This window comes from Channa argus, chromosome 24 (assembly GCF_033026475.1).
Source record: "Channa argus isolate prfri chromosome 24, Channa argus male v1.0, whole genome shotgun sequence".
Taxonomy (NCBI): domain Eukaryota; kingdom Metazoa; phylum Chordata; class Actinopteri; order Anabantiformes; family Channidae; genus Channa; species Channa argus.
In genome coordinates this window covers 2,320,111-2,337,888 of record NC_090220.1, presented here as the reverse complement: position 1 = coordinate 2,337,888, position 17,778 = coordinate 2,320,111, and the positions used below count along the sequence as shown (strand labels likewise).

The 17,778-nt window shown below is 37.8% G+C and overlaps 1 protein-coding gene across 3 annotated transcripts in view; it reads left to right on the top strand.

Annotated features, from left to right (window-relative positions):
* The window catches only part of ppm1e (protein phosphatase, Mg2+/Mn2+ dependent, 1E), a 38,398-nt gene that overhangs the window by 9,110 nt on the left and 11,510 nt on the right, over nucleotides 1-17,778 (top strand). The gene's annotated exons all lie outside the window — the stretch shown is intronic.

The window sequence follows — 17,778 nt, the reverse complement described above, 5'->3', positions numbered from 1 at the left end:
GATGTGTATAAAAACTCATGAAATGGAGACCTGATCCAAGGACAACCCATAAACCCAGTCAACCTGAAAAGAACTAAAGATAATTTAATGAGATCCAAATGATGGTCAACCCAGCAAGACACTAAGGTAGAAGTAACAATTCCAGTTGCACTATACATTTATTTGATATATATATATTTATTTGAAATTATGAAATAATGCTCCACAAACAAATATAAAGTAGTTTGACTACACAGATGTCCACACGCACTTTTATCTGTGTGGTGTTGATAAGTGTGCCAGTTATCTGTCAAGAAAATCTACTTGGCAACACCAAATGAAGCATAAAAGGAAATGTGCAGCACCCACAATCAGCCCTGTTTTGACATCTGCTTTAAATGAGAAGAGTGATACCACTGTCACATCGGCCCATTAACCAGCAAGTTTAGCTAAACAGAGAAACGACCAGCCAATCTACTTAAATTTCTAGGTTAGTGCAAAACATTCCATAATTTTTTTTTCTCATCAAAATTAAATTTAAGCACATTCACTTAGTGCAAATTTTTATCAACGGAAGTAACAAATATGGTCAAGGGGGTGTAAAAGGGAAGTTTATGCTGGCCGTGAGTCTCCACCCCAAACCAAACACGATTTTTAAAATGTCCATCTTTTGCTTTAAAGGTTGGAAAAGCTCTGCATATTTCGTGGTCATGATTGATGTTGTTGACCATTTTCCCTCAGTCAGAAATGTCAAAAATGTGTGCAGGTTATAAAACAAGGTTTGTCATTATTTTTTATTTGCAAAGAAATGGTGGAAATCTGATGAAGCAATGGTGAGAACTAGGACTGTAGTTTTTTCTTAAATGTTTTTAAAATCTTTTTTGTTTTTTGATTCAATAGCTTTATCAGAGAGTCAACTGTGGTACCATAGATATGAGGGGAGAGACAAATGGAGAATCACAAAGGTCCCTGGTATTGTGTGACATAGTGGTTTGTAGTAGCTTTGCTTTTAATAAAAAAGGTCCATTAGTCTTCAACCACCAGCCTCAGCCTCAAGCAGTCTCTTGAGCACATCTGACAATATGTTACTCTTTCTGCTTTAATTAGAACATCAAAGGTCAGACCCTCAGCGGACACTTCAGTAGCAAGGTGCTCTTATGTGATGTGAGGAATGTACTCTGTCTTACTACAGCACTGGATGCAAATAAATTTGCAGTCCATGTGTTTTTTTTTATCATTAGTGAGTAAATGTTAGATGATTTTTCCACTTTACAGCAGACAAATCAGACCATCCACTGAAGTCCCACATGTAATGTCTCAGAATGAAGTGACCTCCTTTTGAGATGAACTAGTTTTCAGACTAAGAATGCAGCTCTCATCACATTCAATATATATATATTCAATATATATAAAAGACAACATACCCCCCCCCCCCACACACACACACACACACACACACACTCTGTGATAGCTGCCTTTCTCCATGAAGAATCACTGGGAGCAGACCGAGCTTTAAATTAAAGTAAACATACGCTCCAGCACTGAAAGTGTATTCGTACCATCTGTCTGTTCACTGGCGTTTCACTGTTTAATCAGAGCAACATAAAGGCAGGAGATTGGATCTCTCTGGAGATATGCATCCTCTGGGGCTTCTGGGAAGTAACTGTGTGGCTTTCTAGAGCACATGTGAAAATTGAAGCTGTTTCACAGCCTCTCTCTCTCTCTCTCTCTCTCTCTCTCTCTCACCGTCCGTTTCTCGTTAAAGGATTTTTCCGTGACTTTTCAGTTATTCTGTCTTAGAAAAACACAGTCCTGGTAATGCATACAAAACAAAGTCACACTGGAAGCACTGTGAGAGTGCAGATCTTCAGCATGTTTAACATCCATCTATCCCCATTGTGACTCGGGTTGTGTTCTCAGTCAGTCATCCATACAGTTTCCTTTCTTCTGTGCCTCCCAGCCCTGGTATGGTCTATCCCAGTCTTTGAAATTAGTTGCACGAGTAATCCCTTAATCAGAGTGTCTCGCCGGGATTACCACGGAGGGCAGTCTCAGTTACTGCTGACCACCACCACTTGCAGTTGTTGAGGACTGCAGTATTTGATTTCCACACAAGTTTTATACACATTAATGTTACCTTCCACTCTGCAACATTAGCATAATGAACCCTTTGATTGTGCCATGAAGGCATTTGAATAAAACTAGTAGTCCCTTGATAAACATATTTAATGTACTGTAACTGTCTCCAAGTTTATCATTAAGTAGATCATCAGAAAATTGATCACCAACAATTTTTGCAATCACATAATTTGAATAATTATTAAAGCAACATTCAGGCGTCCCAGCTTCCCAACATCTTAAAGACCAAACAAGCAACAAAAATAACAATAAAGACAGTCAAGTGTTCTTTTTCCATTATTTAGTTTGATTTTTGCGTTGTTATTATTCATTTCTGTGTTTTAATACATCTTTTTTGTCTGAAGAGATAAAAATTGGTATTGTCTACAGACATCTATGGTTTTGGACTGTATGTACAGTGAGGTGTTTCATCTTTCAAACTGTCCTATGACTGGGGAGTTAAAGCTGTCTGAGCATGCTCTCAGGAGACGGCAGAGAGCCAAACTTACACTCATGAGTATTTTAGAGTCTCCTGTTCAACAGAGCTGTGGGAGGAAAGCAAAGCACCCAAAGGGAAACCATGCAAATACTGAGAGAATATGCAAACTTCACACAGACACGACTGGGACTAAAAAGTACATGTGCCATTATGCTGCTTCAACGTAACGCACAATATTTCATTTAAAGGGACAATCCCCTTTTTTCACAACAGGTTCAGCCTGTGAAAATCAGTATAATATGCTGTGTAGCTCTGGATGAGCAGTATCAAGTCCTCATGACATCCTCGGTGCTGTCTTACAGTATAGGAAGTCATAATTTCATTTCTGCCATAAAATCAGCTTCTGGAACACAATAAAGGCTCTTATTCGACTTTTCTTTTTATGTTTATTGAAAATATATTGTTTTCTCGACAAATTAATTGTCAAATCAAAATCAACTGCACAGCTAGCTTACAAAAGGAAATTCCAACTTGTGATTTTAACTTGTGAATTAAACAACAATGAGTTTTTGAGCAGAGCAAACACACCGCATTTACTTACATCATTGTAACCTAACTTAGTTCGTTCCATATTTGTTCATATCTATATTTCTAAAGTCATTTTCAACTCTCTATTTTTGAGCTGTGCTGCATATAAAATTCTACAGTGCTCAGTCTGCAGACATGTCTAAATTGTGACCCTTTGAATCGCTCATAGGGTCACTACTTACATTATGAGGCAAGATATATGACATACTGTTTCATTCCAAGGCTGGATATTTAGTTGCAGTATTACTGATAATAAAAATGTCACTGGGGATTTAAATGCAGTGTTCTCTAGTGTATCTCTAGACCAGGGGTCTCCAACACATCCTTTGCGAGCTACCGGTAGCTTGCAACCACTTTCCCAGTAGTTCGCCAAAGGGTTAATGAATCCTACATACATTTGAAAACATGATTAGTCAGATTTGAGCGGTCATTCATGTATATACAATCAAATTCAAAAGTGTCCTGCCCCCTTCTGACACAAAATGATTAATTGACAGTTAGTTGACAATCAAACAGTGCTCTGCTGTCAAGCTTGATGAGCCAGCGGTGATCAGTCTTACCAAATTAGCGACTTTATCACTATATTTAAAGAATATTCAGACCACTCTAGTGACTCTTTTTCACCGACTTAAAAGCACTTATCGTTCTCACTCTTCTCAACGAGCAGCGTTTGCTGCTGTAGGCCCCTCCCACATCCCAAAGCACTCACGCAGCGCACAGCAGCCCCTCCCAGCTGCAGTCAGAGCAGGAGATGTTGACCCCTCCTCTGCATTCAGACTTCAAATGAAATGGGTTGTGCATGCACAAAGCTGCCGCTGGTGCCCATACCAGTAAGAGAATACAATAGAAAGAAATACATACAGACACACTACATGCAAAATGTGAAAAATATTTTTTGTAATGTATTAGTTCAAAATGTGAGTTGTGGACTCCAACATTTTGTAAAGGTTGAGGAAAACAGCTTATCACTTTCTTTAGGTTGAAATAAGCTATCAAAATAAATGTCACCAGACATGAGTAGCTCTCAGCCAATTTTAATTTGTAAAAGTAGCTCTCAGGGGAAACAAGGTTGGAGACCCCTGTTCTAGACTCTCTGCACCTAACAAGTAGGCTACTGTAACCTAAGCATGGAGACTGTTTGTCCTTACTCTCTCATAGGAGCATTTGCTAGGGTTAAATACAGGTTGAGGGTTAAAATAATATTTTGATACGGTTAGGGGACCTTTGTCATCACAGTTAATATAATAAACACACAGTTAAGGTTATTAAATGGTCATGTTTCCTGTTTTAACAATCAGTTTGAAACAGGAAACAAACTGCAGTTTCTCTTTTTACTGCACTGCCAATCCACTAACTGTAGTTCTGGGCTACTAAGCTTTTTGTTTATTTGCAATTTCTACTTTTATATTGGATCTTTGTAGCAAACTCAATTAGAATTGCAGCCGGTAGTCTATTAATCGATTACTCTTTACATAATTAATGTGCAGTTATTTTGATAACTGGTTAAGGCTTCTTGTTCTTAACATATTAGTAAAATCAATACTGTATCTAAAGGGTTTGGGACTGGGGGTCAAACATTATCTTGTGTTTCAGGAAACTGTGATGATAATTTTTTCAGTTTTCCTCTATTTCTAAACCAAACAACAAACTATTTAATCAAGAAAAAAATGTAAACATTCATGGATAATTTCATTGTAGTAAGTTGTTACATGTTCTGTGTACAGAGATTTATAGTATCACCGCATATCTCACGATGTTGTGTTTGATGTTGTACGATATTTTGCCATTATAGCAATTATTTTAAGATAGTACTTAATTTGTCAAGAATCAAAGTGTTGTACCAACAGGCTCCAGTTAATATACAAAAGAAAAAGGCTGTGGTTAATATGGTTACAGTCAAAAGGAATATCGCAAATAGTGGTATGCAGTCCCAAAAAGTACTTAACCATCACCAGCTACAACAGCATTTCATGGTCAGTTCATAGTTCATAACTCTGTAATACTGGACTGTAAAGAACAGAGGATCACTAGTCTTTCCAGCAGTGGCTCACATTGATGTCTCTAAAACAGGCTCCTTAATTAATTTCAGCTCTGGAGAGGCCCCATTTTTGGAAGTGCAGTGACCTTCAAAAGTGTGCAGTGTCCTCTTTTCTCCCTTGCAGCATTATGGACACTTTTGCAGAAGCTCTTCTGGTCTGCTGTGGCTCCAGTGTGTCCAGCTTTCTTGTTCACACAATGTAAACATTTTCGTGGTCCATGAACTGAATGCAGAGAAGCTCACATCTTAGCCCATACTGTAGTCCAGAAAGTCAAAAATGAAAAATGTCAAAATTTTAAAGCTGGTAAAAAGAACAGAGATGGGCAAGTGGAACCTGTGGGTCACATGACTATAAGGCAGTCAATTTCTCACACCATTTCTAATACAAATCCCAAGGTACATTTCTGCAAGAAAAATCTAACCAGCTCTTACTTATGCTGCTAACAGAAGGTAAGAATGAAACACCGTAGTAAAAACCAAAAACACCACCTGCACTCTAAATTTAGCTAATTTAGCATGAATTATTGCACCACCTTTGACTGGCCTGTTCTCCATGACAACCGTGTTCAAGGGTCAATTGTATTATTGTAAATTGCTGGTTATATAGCGCTTTTATCCAATGCTCTTTACAGGAGCTTTGGATAAAATGTCACTTCTCATTCTCATATTCATATACACACTCACTGAAGGTGGTGGCTGCCATGCAAGGTGTTCAGGTCACCCACTGGGAGCAACTTGAGGTGTCTTGCCCAAGGACACTTTGACACATAGCCAGGAGGGACCAGGAATTGAACCACTTACTCTGTGGTCCATGGACGACTGCCTTACTAACTGAGCTATAGTCACACCTTATTGTAATGAGACCTGTGGACAGAACATTATTTTTTTTTAATAATAAAAGCTGTAATAATAAAAGGATGCCTTCGCGGATTTTAAACTTGTAGTATTTTTGTAGTACATGTACATAAATACCATTAAACTTCCCATCGAATTCCCTATTTTAAAATATTTGTCTACTTCTAGCCAAAAAATGCCTCCAGAAGACATCGCTTGGAGGAACATTTGGTTCACATTATGTTGTTGTGTTGTTTGTGATCACTGTGAACCTGCTCCCCCAGATGACATTGTCTTAATTCCTAATGATGAAAAACTCCTCCGTGTAATGTCATCTGGAAGGGTTATTCAGCTAGAACCTGAGAAATATTTTAAAATGGGGAAGTCATAGGGAAGTTTAAAAGCATTAATGTGAGCAAGTTGAAAATTGGTGAAGTTGCCCTTTAAACCTGTTAGCTATAATATACATAAACATATTTAATAATTTAAAACCCCCTGTTCATTACCTGTCCAGGAGCAGAAAGCAGACAGCCGGCCACCAAAGAGGTTCTTTCTAAGTCTCATGGAGTTTGTCCATTTTTGAAGATACATCCTGCTGCTTCCAGTCTTTGTGATAAACTAAGCTAACTACCTCCAGGCTCTGAGTACTGTACTACATTTAACAAATTGAAGTTAGAAATCAAATTAAGAGTTGAGAATTCAAGCAGCCGTTAATATATCTGCATTTTGTTTTAGCATAATTGAATAGGCAGCCTATACTGCAGAGATAGTAAATCAGTTGTTTGTGGGAAACTGGTTCAATTAAAAGGTGCTTCCATAGATAGTTCAGGTCAGGACATGATGTGGCTCCCCTAGGCTCGCACCGATCCACCAGTAATCCAGCTGGTAGATTACATAATACTGCCTTAAGGCTTTGTGCAGAGACGCACAGGCCCTGCTCAAAACCCTCACAGGGAATTACTAACTTCCCCACTCTGTGTGGAGGCTGGGCAGAGGCCAGAGGCTTATCTGCAAAATTACTGCAATTAGCTAAAACAGATACATGCTTTACTTCTCTGTTTTCTCATAGTTGTGTGTCATATTTAAGTCTCCAGTTACTGTCGTCTGGTGTTGAAAGAATAAACACTCTACACCTACACAACAGTCCCATATGTAGTGTAAGCTGTTTTAGGAGTTTTGTGGCTGTTGATGTTTTTCTAATTTTATGACCGTCAGACGTTCCTCTCTGCAGTCAACACTGTGCACTTCAACACAAGTGGAACACACAGCACTGCAAATGCATACAGCAGCACTCAGTGACGTCTGGAGTCACACTCGCTCCATCATTTCCACACACTTTGAAGAACACATTCTTACATCAGCAGAGCTTAGAAAATATCCAGAGGTCTACTTAAGGTAGAATTGCTGAGAGGGCAAAAGACTGCACAGGTTTTGTTGACATCTGCTAGAATTTTACACTGCTGTGCTGTTCAGATTTTACAGTTTACTATAGATGGCTCAGTCAGTGAGGCAACACATCTGTGCAGAACTATTTTTATTCCACACTCACGCACTAAAAGTCATTATGGCTCATTATGGTTATGGCTTAATTCGTTTTCAGCTACAGTGTTGTAGTGTTAAAAAACATTTAATTTTCTTGCCATAAGCAGTTACAGCTCCACTGAGCACTGATTCTCAAGTTGAGCACATCGGGAGGTGTCATTATTAAAGTCTCAAGTCTCATCATAATTAGACACTAACGCTAAGACAAGACACTACAAGACATTAACTACAAGTATTACAAGGGAAAGCTAACTAAACCTAGCAAACACAATAAATAAGGTGATTAAATAAAAGAAATAAATTCAAAATAAATATAAAAAAATTCAGCTTTTATCTCTCCATCGATCTATAATATATTCATCCACAGGCTGGACTGAAGATTGCATTAGGTCTCATGGCACATTTTATATTTTTGAATACAGTTTAAGCGTGGGAAATGATGTGTGCATCGTTGATAGATGCAGTTTCATTGCTCTGCTGCTATAAATACTGGAGCACCGAATGTTTATTAATCCACAGCTGAAAATACACAGCTGATAATAGTCTCCAACAAATGCTGCATTTACTCTGAAACACATTTGCAAACAATTACATTGACCAGCTGTTGAAAAATTATGTAGCATTTTGTAAAAATGCCAAAAAAAACCAAACAAACAAACAAACAAAAAAAAAACACGACTGTTGTCGAAGATTTACATTCCTAGTAGGAACCAATGCATTTAGGGCTGAGAGCCACAGGATTAGAGATGGACTAACACATTCTTAGTTTTGGTTTATGGGATTTGCTGACAATAACAATAACACCAGTGTTTTTTTTTTTCAAACAGTAACAGTGATTGCTGTTGAATTACTGTAAAATCACAGCAGGTGCACGTCAACTGTAGTGATGGACAGATACCTAACCCTAACCCAAACAGACACAAATTGAAAACCAAGGGATGCTAACTGTCCCTCAAAGAGAACATCACCAAAAATATGCAAAATTATATATATATATACACACACACACACACACACACACACACACACACACACACACACACACACACACATATGCATATGCATGCTCCTCATGGATACTATTGCTTTATTTCAGGACATTACAGGCCACAGATTTTCTTTTTTAAATTTTGAGCATGAAAAACCCGGACTTGAAATACAACAATAGGTTTTGTGTAGTCATAAAATATGTAATAAACGCTTGCTTTTTGATTTCCAGCAGTTTAGATGCAGCATCAGTTGATTTCTGCCTCTCAGCATTAGATGCCAGAAAGCCCAGCAACAGACTAAAGCACCACATGGTGCGTGTGGACTGAGGAGACAAATTAATTCATCAAAGTCATTTGAAAGCCATCTTAAGGGAGACGCTACAGTAATTCACCATGATTTAAGGGCTACTGGCATTCTGTGTATTATGTAATCCTGTTATACCCTCTGGAGAATACTGTGTTCACATAACAGTAGTCTACGTTTTCTTCTGACCACATTTTAGAAAATTGGATAAAAATACTGAATGTGAGTCTGGGAACAGCCAAAGGATTTTCGCTGCTTTTAAAGTCTGTGCTTTCTTCCAGGTTAAATATGAGGAATCCCTGGTGCAAGGAGAACATATCATGAGAGTGGTTCTACTCTGTCACTTCTACTTGGCACACAAAGGTTCAATATTTAAAGTAATAAAGTGGGAACTTGTTCTGTGGATTTGGCAACAGGACGACTGACACCGACTGTCAGTCTTGTTTCTCTGTTGCTATGGAAACAACCTTGTTGCTCGACTCCAGGGCTAACACTGTAGAATAGAGCAAGCTTGTAGAAAGCAATGGTAAAACAGAAAAGAAAAAAAACATGGCTGCATGCATGAGTCATCTACTAACACATATACTCAGAGCTCTCCAGTTTTATCACGACAAGCAGCCTGTCAAAGCTCCCTGCACGACTGTAGTTAAACACAGCCGCAGCAGAGACCGCATGAAAGAACAAAAGCAGCACCGGTCTGTTGCAGAGACCAGGCTGTAATCACCTCAACAGTCAAGGTTGTAGCCAGGGAAAGGCTTTCACCGAGGTCCACCAACAGGCATAGGGGTCAGGTTGTAACAATTCAAATGAAAATATTACATATGGAGCTGTAAGAAATTTCCTGTCCTATTTACAAAAGTAAACTAAACGCTAGGGAATAGAACAAGAGTTAGACTTTTCATTATAATGCAGTTCAGTGCTCCACTGATTAGGACCTCAACAATGATTACATAGTACAATGAATAATAAGATAATTTCCAAATCCCACCCATATGCACTGCTGGTGCACCACATGTTTCCGTGCATAAATAAACTCCACAACCCTTATTTCTAGTGTCTATAATAGATCTTTAAACATGCTGGTTTCCGCCTGAACAGGGCCTGATATCCAGATGAAAAAACAGAAAATCTCGGAGTTGCTTCAAATATTATTTTCTGGCGGTGTTTGCTTCTCATACCATCAGTTTAGGATAAATTAAATCTATTCAGGATGCCCCTGTGCCAATGTGAACACTGTATTCTTCTCATTATTCAACAAAATAATGTTCTGTAACATAAGCAAAAACTCCAGCCATGCAAAGAAAAAAGAAATCCAAGTTGCAAAAGCTTTCATTTCTTTAATCTGTAGAATTTGCCAAAAATAAGCCAATTTTTCCTTTTTTAAAAAGAGGTCAACAGCCATGTGCAGCATAAAGGAGATCAAATAACAAGAGAATCCTTTCCAGCCAAAATAATCCAAATCAGTGACCTTGTAATAAATACATTTTGTTGGGAATGAGTGAGAAGCTTATAATCTAAATTTTGTGGTTTTCTATTGTAGTTGTGTGTGTGTGGGTGTCAGTGTTTCTTCACCATATGTGTTAATTTCACATTGAAACACTTCAGTAAATGCCATAGAACACACTGTAAATTACACCAGCATTTACACATAGGCTTAGTCCTGTATGGAAACAGTATCTCTTTTGCTTCAGTATGAATACATTACCTACATTTCAAGTCTAACCAGCTGAACCAGTTCTGGTCTATCAAGCCAGTGCTGTTGGTGCAGTGTGATGGAGCTAACTCAGATTAAACTCTCCCTTAATCCTCCTCCGCTCCACATGACCTCACTGTGATGCACAAGCCACAAGAAGCCAGCATTGGTGCACTGTGAGTTCTCCTGTGTGACCTGCAGCCAATCAGAGCTCCTCAGCTCAGCATCCACCCCCAACAGGCAGCCAGCGGTGGCTCAGCACAGGAGAGAGAGGGCAAAATGTAGTGGGTTTCTATGAATGGAAACATGGAGGGGAGGACACTGGTGATGAGCAAACCCAAATGCTGACAGATCTTCCCCAGCCCTCATCTCTTGACCCTTTATCTTCACTCTCTCTCTGTCCTTATTTCTTCTTTTATCTGCTGTTCACTCTGAGGTGTTCCTTTCGTTCGTTTTACAGCATGTACACCAAAAATAATGGCTACTAACTTTGCAATTGACATTATGTTTTTAAAAACAAATACTAAAACAGTAGATTATAAATGGCTAAATACAAATTTGGAAAAGATTAAAAGCTTCTCCGTGTTCATTTTTGACTCTGGGAATAGAAAGTAGACTTAGAGAGATCTTAGAGAACATTTTTAACTTGTATAACCTGGCTGAAGAGCTCTCGCCCTAATGCCGGTAAGAGTGTTTAGTATAAGTGATCCACAGTGTGCAAAAATGAAAACTAACGTTTATCTGAAAGGTACGGTGAGGCTTTATCTGCAGATCCACATAGCACTGGCACAAAAAAAACCCCAAAAACTAAAAAGCCCATTCAGCCAATACACAAGACTCCAGCAGGTGCAGGGTTAAGCGGTTCAGACTCAGAGTCGTCTGCCAAACGTTCTGCATACAAGTGCCCATTCCAGTTATAATAAGCTTTCTATGTTAAAATCAGATTGTTAATGATTGTTTATTTGTATTCACAGTAGTTTCTAATCTAAATGTTATATTTTCAATGAGAGGTGTTTTGACCAAGTGGCAGCACCAAAATAAGATTAAACTTATGCAATGACTTTCCTGTTAGACTTTTTGCATAATTACTCGGTATATACCCTTTAACAAAGAGAGCAGGGTATGTCAAAGATACAGCTGCCACATTTTCAAGGAGAGGTTTACCCAGGAGGTTACTATGGTTACTGCTTTATGACCCAGTTTGAGAACAGAATCAAGAATCTGACTTAGGTTTAGAGGAATGACATAACTGAAAGCACATCGTTCTCATCTAAATATGGTGAACGCAAGCCAAATGCCATTAGAGGGTGTAGTTAAAAATTACATTTAAGCTAGACACCTCTAACAAATTAATTCAAGATTCTGCTGCAACATACGATACTTCTTACCAAACATTTTGCACAGACAATAAACAAAACCCCTCCGACCAACTACACCACACAACAAAGTTTACTCAGATGAGTCAGAAAAAACAAAACAAGCCTGTGTGGACCTTAGCCCCACTTCACCAAAGTAGGTCTAGGGCACTACTTGCACACAGATAACAAAGTAGGAAAAGTTTGTCACCCACTTGCAAAAGTTTTACAGGACTTCTGCATTCTGTGCTTTACTTCCTCAACCATTTATTTTTAGAGAAGTAGAGTCTGCTCTGCTACTTCCTAAAGACCTATAGCCTCTCTGTTGCATTTCCGCTTCAGTCTGTTGTCAAGGTGGAAATAAGCATATCTATCTGTATCTCTCCACTTCCTCTCTACGAAGAGAAACAGTGTTTGATTTAATGCTGGTCATCCCAAAAGCCACAAACTTCCTCCTCGGTCTTGTCTGGATTCAAGAATAGCTTGTTATTCTCTACATGACAAAAATGCTCAATATTATTAGGTGTTCAAAATATTGCATATGAATTAGATGTAACTGTCAATCACAGACTTTCTTGTTAAAATACTGAAGGATGAGGCCTGCCATGGAGGGAAGAAAATCTCACAAATTGTCTGGGTATATTCTGTCCAGTGACAGGATGGAAATGAGTAATTCATTTAACACATTTTGGTGAGATGACCTTCGGCTGAGTAATTTGTAGTTTCTGTGGTTCCCATAGAGAGAGGAATATTTCTCTTGGGTTTAACCTTTACATTTAAAAAATTCCCAACTCTACATAGTGCTGAGAGAGTAGAGAAAAAAAAAAAAAGGCAAGTCATAATTACATGTGTGAAAAGCTGTTGTGTGATGACAGCAGGACCATTTATGAGACATTCTATATTCCAAGAGAAGTACAGTATGTTTCATAAAAAAAGCAAAGACTGTTAGCAGTGAAATAAATACATGCAAATTTAGATGAAATGTTTATTTTCAAGGCTGCAAATTAACACTTTTTTCTGTATTTACAGTTACATTTGTATGAATTTACACCGTGTTTTATATTTGGTCCTCTTTTTATTCTGGACAAATCTCTAGAAAGGCACAGAGAGAATGTACTATTTGCAACTGAAACCAATTGAATGATTTGTTTCTCTACAACTGCACAAAAGTATAAGAATGTCATGTTATAAAGTGCTATGTGTGAACCTACCTACCATACACCACAGTACAGAACTGGACAAACTGGACTTGGGCCGTAAAACCAAAAGCTTTTGATACAAATGAATGACAAAACAAACGAGCATTTGGTTTAAACATTAAAATGATTGCACATACAGTAGCTGCATCAGTAAATCTGGATTCATTAAAGATGTTGCAGCTACAGCTGACTTGGGTTTTCATTGATTAAACCCATGTCATTTGACAAAAGAGCCACAGAGGTGTTTTCAGTGTGCAGTGTTTACTTGTTGAATAGGTCTCTGTTTTGTACTTAGCGAACCCCAGTACATGTATCTGGGTAAATTAAATGCAGTGAAATGACTGTTTGAGGAGTCAGCAACAACTCTGCTACAGTTTGACTGTATAGATTTAAGAATTTATTTAAGAATTATTGAGAAGAAAAGGGCAAGTTTTGGGATTTGTTCAAAAGAGCAGAAGTAACATGCAGTTTTAATGGCACAACATTTTAATGACACATATGACAGCAGTTTGCTTTATAAGAAGTAAGGTTTAAAAATTAAAAATGTCTACTAGAAGTGAGAACGTTTGCTTCACATTGCTCTACTTTTATTTTCAGAATGAATAAATAAAACATTGTAAAACATGTATTTTAATAACTGAACACAGAATGTCGGTGTAGAAGATACTTTTTATTGAAAAACTCAGCCAATTAGTAAAGGACTGATATGAATAGACAATTTAATTGATGTTAAATTTGTACTTTTTTCACAGCACCGTAGCAAACTTTGGCCCCCACCCAGAACTAACGATCAGTTAAGATAATAATGTCAGTTCAGGTTTATTTTCGTCTTAATTTGAGTGTGATGGCAAGCAGGCAGAAGTTGCGTTACCATGGTTACCCCCATCTGGAGGTGTCTTAGGTATCTTGGTGATTCATGTACAGCAAGCCTTACGTCCTTCAAATGACCCCCCTCTTCCTTCTCTTCCCTAACTTTCCTTAGTGGGGACTCACTTCCTCCAGCCCAGATACTTATAAAACTCTGGCCAGATGTGGTGGCCAGATGTATTGCTGCAATTAAACTGAGCTGTAATATCATTTAAATGGTCTTCAAGGCAAGTTTAGGCACCAGTTCAGACCAGCTTACAGGATATCTGTGGGTCCACAGTGAAGCCCTAAATTAATAAAACCCTCTTGATCCAGGGATGGCGAACTGTGTTTATTATACAATATAATATACAATAAACAAAAAGTGTTAACTGTCGCTTTGAAGGCCAATTTGTGATAATGTACAGTGACAAACGGAATAGTGGCCCTTTTTAATAGAACAACCTCCACAACAAAAAAAATAATGAAAAAATAAATAAATAAATAAAATTAAATACACAAATATACAAATTGGAAAAGGGATGAGTAAATAAATAATACAATAAAAAGTAAAGATTAAAAATTAAATTAAAAAAAAACAAGTAAATCAATTATATATATATATATATATATATATATATATAGAATATATATATATATATATATATATATATATATATATATATATATATATATATATATATATATATATATATGTGTGTGTGTGTGTGTGTGTGTGTGTGTGTGTGTGTGTGTGTGTGTGTCAAACTATATGTATATACACACACACAAACAAATATATATGGGAGTAATTCTATTACCTAAATAAGAAAACACTTCTATAAAAACTGAAAAAAGGAGTTGCAACTCTCTTTCAGGAACATTATGACAGACTTGTTAATATTTATTTTATACTGTATAAGGTTTCTATCAAGTCTTGTAAGTTGGGTAAAGTTTTTTATACCCTGGAACAAAATACAATGATATCATCAGCGTACAGTGCTCCTCTATGTTCTATATCATCTACTGTAATTCCTGATATTTCTTCATTCCAACCGTACCAGTGTAAACAGAAGGGGAGATGGGGGCCCCCCTTTCTCATTCCTCTTTTTAATGGAAAAGGACATAGTTCCATTACTTAGTATTTCAGCTTGTGGGTTGGAATACAGCACCATGACCCATCTAAGAAATTTCCCTGTTATGCCAAATTTTTTCAAGACATCAAATAAATACTGTCACTCTATCCTATCACCAGCCGTTTCTGCATCCAGTGACCGGATAGCAAAATCAGAGAGACAAAAGCCCTGTGCTCCCCTGCACAAAACCATTTTGATTTGGGTGGATTATCTGCTTCCAGTCTTCTTGCTAATGCTATAGAACTTTTTGGTCATTGTTTAAAAGCAATATTGGTTGATAAAGTCCGCATGGTTTGGTTCTTTTCCCGTTTTTAACAGTAGTGAAATTAGGGGGAAGGGACCCTCTGTTAAATCACTCTGTATACATGTCAAGCAAAAGTGGTATTAATTTTCAAGTTTAGAATTGTATATATTTATAAAAGTATTTGCATCTAGCCCAGTTGTTTTGTTTCTGGAGCCCAAGGTCACCATCCAAACCATCAAAAAAAGCTGACTATTAAGTTAAAATCTTGCTTGTCAAAGAATTATTTTTGTATATCGTAAGTCATATTTAAGTTATTAGAACTATCCAACTTTTGATGAATAAAACATTGTGCTTTGCTTTCAGTTTTGCAGTTCTAAAACTAAAGAAAGACTGGAGTTTTCAAAAACTTTCCTCCAATTCTTTCATTTCTTTATCAAGAGTACCACATTTCTAATCTTTGAATTTTCTGTTTGAAACTTATCATCTGACCTCTTAAAAAAAAGGCTTGGACGCTTCCCACCTCACGGAAGCAGATGTCTGGTTAGTGTTATATTCAAAATATAAGTCTATTTGTTTTTCGATATAATCTATACATTTTCAGTCTTTAAGCCAGATTGATTGCAAGCGCCACCTGACCCACAGAGCTTGCTAATTCAATTAAAGGGGGGCTGGCGGGCTATCTGCGATTAAAATACCAGGATCATACCAGGATTTCTGGACATTGGGTACTAAGTTTGTTGAGATAAGAAAACAATCTTTTTTTATGTATTGCTTTTATATGTATTCCAAGAGGCATGAGAAACTCGGCTGATGAACTTGTTGATCCCTGGATACGTCAACCAGGTTCAAGTCTTTTATACATGTGTGAAGAATCAATTCCAGTTGATCTATCTACTACTGATTGGAGCGTTCAATAAAAGTCTCCTCCTATAATAAAGTAACCAGCTAACATTAAAAAAAAGTTGTCTGAAAAAATTGTGCCATTTATATGGAACATATATACTGTTCCATATAAATGGACACGTGAGTTTGAATTAAATAAAGCTGAGTGAACCTGGCCAGGCCATCTTCTTCTCACTCTTATCACTTTCTCTAGAACCAAGAATGGCGTTCTCCTTTATAAGTTATGAGTAGTTTTGTCGGGTGTACAATTCCATATCCTAAGAAGAGATAGCCAGGGAGATGAGATCTCTTTTAATCGAGTGGAATGTTTTCTGGCGTTTGAACAGCTCTACAGAAATGTCTGGAAAGAACAGCTCATTTTAATATCCACAAGTATGGGTCCCTTTAGCTTGGGCGTTCTCATGATTCTTACTTTATCTGCATAGTTTATGAGTTTCATATTGGGACTCAAAGCGGTTTACACTGCTACTCATTCACACTCACAATCACACACACCAATGAGGGAGCTGCTATGCAGCTGGCCAACACTACCAGGAGCAACGAAGCTGGGGGTTCAGCGTTTTGCTCGAAGGCACTTCAACATGTGACCGGAGGAGCCGGGGATCAAACCAACAACCGGATGACCGCTCTACTTCTGGGCCACAGGTCTATCTAGAGTGGTGGGGAGTACAAAATATTTGACCTCTTGAGATCACCTATGAGCTTCTGGCCTACCCCATAATTGTAGTTAGGTTCACGTGAGTCATGGTGTGAGCAGCTGTTAAACTGCCTGTTGTGAATAGTGCTTTAGACCTTCTCCTTTTTTAAGACTTGGTGACTCCAGTTTGACATGGATGGCCTCCTTCACTGCTCTTTCAAACTGTTTGTTTTCTCTAGCCACAGTGTGTTTTCTCAAAGGACTGTCATTTGTCCTTCAGATGCAGGTGGTCATATGACCCCCGAGGAACTGGCTCTTCTGTCTTGTGATCTGCCACTTGTGAAGAAGTTGTTTTGTTTCTTTATGAGCTAGAGGCGACGTCTGTTGTTCAGTGGGTTGGTCCTGACAGCAATGGCTTGAGGTGCACAGTATTTGATGGATTGCCTCCAGAAGATGAACACCTATGACTTAATAGGGTTTTCATTAGTTTCCCTATTTTCATTAGTTTCCCTATTCATAGAATAGAATGAAGTTTTAAAAGAAATGTCTTAGATTGCCATAAAACACGGCACACATTATCCTGTGTACGACATGTCACATTTCAAGACATTTTATTTCCAGTGCTGTCCTGCAATCAACACTCTTTTTTTCTGAAGCAAACAGTACATCTGACATTTCTTAGGGGTGATTTGTCATTACTTGCAATGTCAGCAGACATATGCAGTTTGCTGATACCAATATCTGTGATAAGCTAAAATCAACTGATTAGATCTGCCAAGTCAATGTCTCAGTCTGTTCTGTACTGGCAAGGAACAACATGCTTCTTTAAAGGATCTAAGAATAGCAAAATCACCATTTCGGTTTGTTCCATCCAACATGTTGATGTTGTCGACCTATTCATACATACTGCATATTTTCTATTAAGGCTAGATTT